The sequence below is a fragment of the Melospiza melodia genome, chromosome 3, assembly GCF_035770615.1.
Source record: "Melospiza melodia melodia isolate bMelMel2 chromosome 3, bMelMel2.pri, whole genome shotgun sequence".
NCBI lineage: Eukaryota > Metazoa > Chordata > Aves > Passeriformes > Passerellidae > Melospiza > Melospiza melodia.
Window position 1 is genome coordinate 17382784 of NC_086196.1, and position 6000 is coordinate 17388783.

Here is a 6000-nt window from a genome sequence, read left to right on the forward strand (position 1 = left end):
CCTGTGAGGTGTGTCATGCTAAGCACCACAACATGGACACACATTCACACACAAAACTTGTAAAAAATCCTGCTTTTGTTCTTCCTGCTTGGTGTTTGAAAAGCTATATCCAAATCAGTAAAAAGTAGCAATCTTCTATATAAAAGAGAAATATATATTTCCATACAAATGGTAATCTTTTACTTTTTGGATATGGAACACCTATTTTTAAATTCACAAATACTTTGCAAAATAAAATTTATCCTCACACACATTAAGCATTACATGGTTCCCTTCATAATGCATAAATTACATGTGCTGCCAATAATATTCCAGCAAAGCTGTCATTGGTAAGATATTGTTTTAACCGAATATACCCTGGGAGGGAGAAACCTCCATTAATAAACAACAAGTAAGAATCACCCATACAGGAAACGGTTAAAAGAGGCAGAAGTGCTGCAAGACAGAATCAGAGAACACACATAATCCCAGCTTGATGCAATTACTCTAACATGAATTTAAAATAAAATTAAAGTTAACAGTTTAAACTGATGTTTGAGGGGTTTTAAAAAGATTTAGTTTCCCTTGGAACCACTATGTTATTTGAGCCACTTATAATCTCAGAGCACAGTGCTCATAACTTCTCTCAAGCACTGTTACTACTAGATTATGCCCACAGGTTAAGTTACAAATGTCTAAAAACCTTAAAATTATTAAACCTAGATTAAAGTGTTTAGAGAATACAGTGTTATTTTAGTCTCCTGCCATATCCTACATTTACTATAAAACTGTTATATTGGCATTCTAATGAAATGTCATAAAGCAAGTATGTAAGGAGGTGTTTTGGGTTTGTTGCAGTCCGATGGAAGCCAAGTTAACATGGCAACCAAAATGTGTAACAGAAACACTTAAATGTTTTTCATAAACTGAAAACCTTGTAAGAGCCTAAGAGAATGTTGACTACTGGGCAGTGCATGACTGAAGATTACTGCCATATATTCTTGATGTTTCATCTTAAACCACTTTTACACAACTCAGTTATCTCAAGTGAATAACCTACTTTCTTTCAGCCACACTCTTGCCCATCAGAGTCCTTTGACTGCAGCAGCCACATTTAAGAGGAAGAAATTATTTATTCCTTGAACGTTAGGAGCAAAATTATTACACTCTGTCTGACATTTAGAAAGATTAGAGCTGGAAGGTGCCTATGTGATCCTCTGGCCTGTCTTATTTTTCTTGACATTCCTCATACCTTGAAGAATACCTTATTCTGATGCCTTTGAAATGGATATGCAACAATAACAAAGTCCACAGTGTCTGTAATGCCTTCCTTTCTGAATATGCTCCTCTTATTTTTCCTCTCTGTAATGCACATGTTCTTTGTTCTGGTACACAGTTGTTTCAACGTTCTTTATTTAATTTATTAAAGCAAAAGAAGAATCTCATTATTAGACCTTGCTGTTCACAAAAATGGAAGGGTTCAATGATGTCTGGACTACAGCTTAAAATTTTACCTCATGTCATGCTCATGAGAAGATAGAGACCATCACATACAAATTAGTGCTCTGTTCTTGTTATCAGGGAATAAAGTCTGCTCAGGTTCAGTTCTGAGAGAAAGAAAATAACTTGATAGAGTTCCTTTCATCTAATGAACTCCAGATGAATGCTTTAAAAATGCTCAGTTCATTCACTTGTGATAAGACTGTTTTATTCCTCAGTAGTAAATCCTCCACTGAGAGCATAGATAGCTAAATGAGTACATTCACATACAGTAGAGCAATAGAGAGAGGAAACCACACAGAGGTGTGAAGGAAGAGGCAGAGAGCTCCCTGAAAGACAAATGCCCGCACTCTAAGGGAATTTGCCTTATGTTTATTCTCCTCAGCCGATTGGAGAGAAAAATGCAAGAAGGTATTCTACTGCAAGAGTCAGTGTGACCATTTACAGACCAAAGAAAAGTTTGCATAATAACCACAACAATAACAACAACAACAAAAGACGTACAACTGACCAGAGAATGAGACAATGCACTTTGCATTGGTCAAAAGGGTTTGGGCAGTCTGGGGGTTAAAGTGCTAAGAGCATGGCTTGAAGGAAGCAGACACCTCAGAGATCCATAACAGAAAATCTTGAGGAATAGAAGGAGGCCTATTATAGAAACACAGGATAAGCTGATCCCATCAGGATCATCGAGTCCAACTCCTGTCTCTGCACAGGGCACCCCAAGTGTTACACCAGGTTCCTGAGAGCTTGAACTCTTGAACTCTGTCAGGTTTGGTGCTGTGACCACTTCCCTGGGGAGCCTGTTCCAGTGCCCAGCCACCCACTGGATGAAGAACCTTCTTCTAATGTCCAATCTAAGCCACCTTTGACTCAGTTTCAGGCCCTTCCCTCAAGTCCCTGGTCACAAGAGTGAAGAGATCAGTGTCTGTCCCTCTCTTCCCCTCCAAGGAAGCTGTAACTGCACTGAGCTCTGCCCTCAGGCTCGTCCAGGCTGAACAGAACAAGTGACTTCAGCCACTCCTCACACGGCTTATTACCACGCCTGTGTGGGTCGCAGCTGGTGAGAGAGAGAGACAGTGAATCTTGTTTCTAGATCAGAAGGCTTATTTATTAAGATATTATATATCATACATTATTACTATACTAATAGGATATAGAGAGAGGTTTGCAGAGCAGCTAGGCTAGGCTAAGAATAGATAGAAAAAGAATCTCATAACAAAGTTGTGGCCAAAGACTCAGTCCCCTAGCTTGCACTGGTGATTGGCCCTTAATTATAAACATAGGAAATGGGCCAATCAAGGTGTCCCTGTTGCATTCCCCAGCAGCTGATAATAATTGTTTATGTTCTCTTCTGAGGCCTCAGCATTCCAGAAGACACAGAAATCTGAAAGAAAGGGTTTCTGTGAAAAAATGTCTGTGACAACGGCTTCTCCTCAGGGCCCTTCACCATCCTTGTGACCTTCCTTAGATGCTCTCTAATGGCTTAACCTCTTTTTCATACTGTGGCACCCAGAGCTGCCCCAGCACAGGAGGTGAGGCTGCCCCAGAGCAGAGCAGAGCAGGACAATCCCCTCCCTTGCCCAGCTGGCCATGCTGTCCCTGATGGCCCCAGGACAGGGATGGCCCTCCTGGCTGCCAGGGCACTGCTGGCTCGTGTTCAACTGGTCAGTGATCTGAACCCACAGATCCCTTTCTGCAGCACTGCTCTCCAACCTCTCATTACAAATAGTAATGGTAATAATGATAACAACAATAATAATAAATTTAAAAGTGTTGTTAGTTAAAATTATTTAAAAAATGAAACAATATTAATCACAGTTTTAGCTGAAGCCATTCTGAATTAATAAAATACTTCCTGCTGAACAAGCATATAGAAAAACTCTACAAAATATTTAATTCTTGGTGTCTGTTCATCCCCTTCCAAACCCCTTCAAATCCCTACTAAATATTTTATTTTGAGACAATATTCAGAACTTGAGAAACTTTAAGTTTTGATCTAGGGAATAGATCTTTCAAAGATAAAATAAGGACACTTTTCATTTCAATAATATGGTGAATTTTCGATTATCCACTGTGTCTTGATAGCTTTCATTTTTGACAAAATAAAGAAACAAAACTTGAAAGCCAAAACACCTGAAAAGGAAGTGTTGACACAATCTCAGTTCCAACTGTGTCAGCAACAAAACCGAAAGTGAGGAATGAATATAGCAAAATGACTTAAAACTGCCCACTGATCTCTACTTAATTTGAGACTTCTTGATAGGAGTGTACAGGTCCAACTCTCTTACTGTCTGTCTGTCTGATGGTACCTGAACTTTGTCTCTGCTCAGAAACCCTGAGTGATGCCTAACAAGGAAGGTGCAGTTGTTGTGTAAATGAAAAGACGAGTCTGGAGCTAAGTACGATGCTCTCTCTGGTCAGAGCTTCTAAACTCTGAACTAATTAAATCCCAATTATTTGCAGCCCAAAGAAGAAAACAAAAGTGTTAAACTAGCATCTGCAAACCAATCACATCACCAAAATAGAAGTAGCTGTAACAATACTGCAAGAGGAAACTCATTATACAGGCAAGGCAGGGGCTGCTTCCTGTCAAATCTACTGTACTTGTTTCCAATCAAGCAGTGGTGAGGATCATTTAGAGCCCCATCTGTGCCTCACATTGTCTCATGGAAATGGAGTGCGAGAGTGCCGTTAAAGCTTATAAGTCTTTAACAGAGAACTCAAGTTTGCAGGCACTGGTGGCCCTGTACATCCCTTGGATCATTAATGGTTGGAGTGCATTGCATTTGAATGTCTCGTTTGGCTGGCTCAGAGGCATCTCTCTTTCTGTTGGTACAGCTGGCAGAACTCATAACCCTGTTCATTGTCAAAATATCTCCATTTCATGAGCTACAAACTTCTCTGCTACAGCTGACAGAACTCACCATGAGATAAGTGATTGTGCTTGAAAAGTCTTTTAGCACAAGATCTCACCATTCCCAAGAGGGAAACAACTGTGAGGCAAAGCAATTCCAACATTTTGCTGGTTCAAACAATAGAATGCATGGAGGACATAGTGGAGGAACTGTTGTGGCTCATGACATGTTCAACATTACAAATGGGAGCACTTACAAAATCTAGTTACAGAGGCAGGTTAGAAAAGGACCTTGAAGATTGCAAATACAAGTGTTACTGTTAGAATTTATAATCTTTGGTTTTAAAATTTTATTAACTGTTCATTAAAAGGAAAACAGTGCCAGAATCTTCTATAAACCTCACCAGAAATTGCTGATGGGGTCGGCATAGAACAGAATAGGGAATTGTTTTATCAAATGGGAAAATTTTTTAACATATCAAAATTTTATTCTCCAATATGTAGACAGACTCTTCAATTTTATGTAATTAAGGTAATTTTTCTCCTGTTTCTAGTGGACTAAAATTTCCTATGTGAATCAAGTGGAACATGAATTTCCCCATAACCTTCAGGCACTTCATAAAAGAACTATTTACTTCAGATAACTAGTTATGTTCTAAGGATAAGAAATTCCTTAACTGGAAAAATTATTCAAAGACATTTTCTGGAAAATGGTTATGTTTATGGACACAAGTTTTCATTTTGATAAATCAACATTTTTCAGCAGAACAAAACTAGCAAAGGGGAAAATCTCCAGTCTCCTCTTATATGGGTGCTTTTTATATTTCACATTGGTCCAGATTAAGAGATATTTTCATGCAGGTGGGGTCTTGAGAACTGCAGGAGATTTTGGAAACATATATTTTTTATGCAGAGAAGTGCATACACTTTGGTAATATCTATTATTCTTAATGAGACATATCAGGTATTGTTTTTAAAAATGTTTTATTGGGTCAAAGGGTTCTGACAAAGATCATTAATTCCTCAGCCTTGTTCAATTTCTCAGAAAACTCTCTTACCCCCAAAATAACTCTGAAGTAACAGAACTCTACTTTAGCAAAACATGATTGTAAAATCATACAGCTCAAAGACAGTTTAGGCAGACAGCTGATGTACACCTCTGCCCAAAGAAGAGCCATCCATACCTATGGTGTGATCTAAGATCTCCAGCAATGGAAACTTCACAACCTTTTCTGGTTAAGAAACACCAAGACAGTTAATTTTTCTTCCATTAGCACAGGACAGCAAACATTATGATATTTGCTATCTAATGCATGAAAAGAAAGATGCACCCTATACTTTTGTAGCTGTATTTTATTGGGAGGACCAATATAGATCATGTTCCAAGTCTTGATCTTTGGAGGCAAGATTTTATTTGCTGTCTCAGGCAATTATTTTTCAATATGGCTTTGGGTAACTCTGTCTCAGCAGTATTTTTTCCTCAGGAACATAATGGAAGCAGTACCATCCTCTTCCACCAGGAAGAGTAAGGAGAAAAATCTTCAAGGAGATTGACCCATTGCTGACAAATTTCCAGTAAAGTCACAAGGCTGTACTCTTCTGTAAATCAATCTTCCTGTCCTGGCGTATCAGGCCAAGACAGTGTCAGGATCTCAAAATCTCCT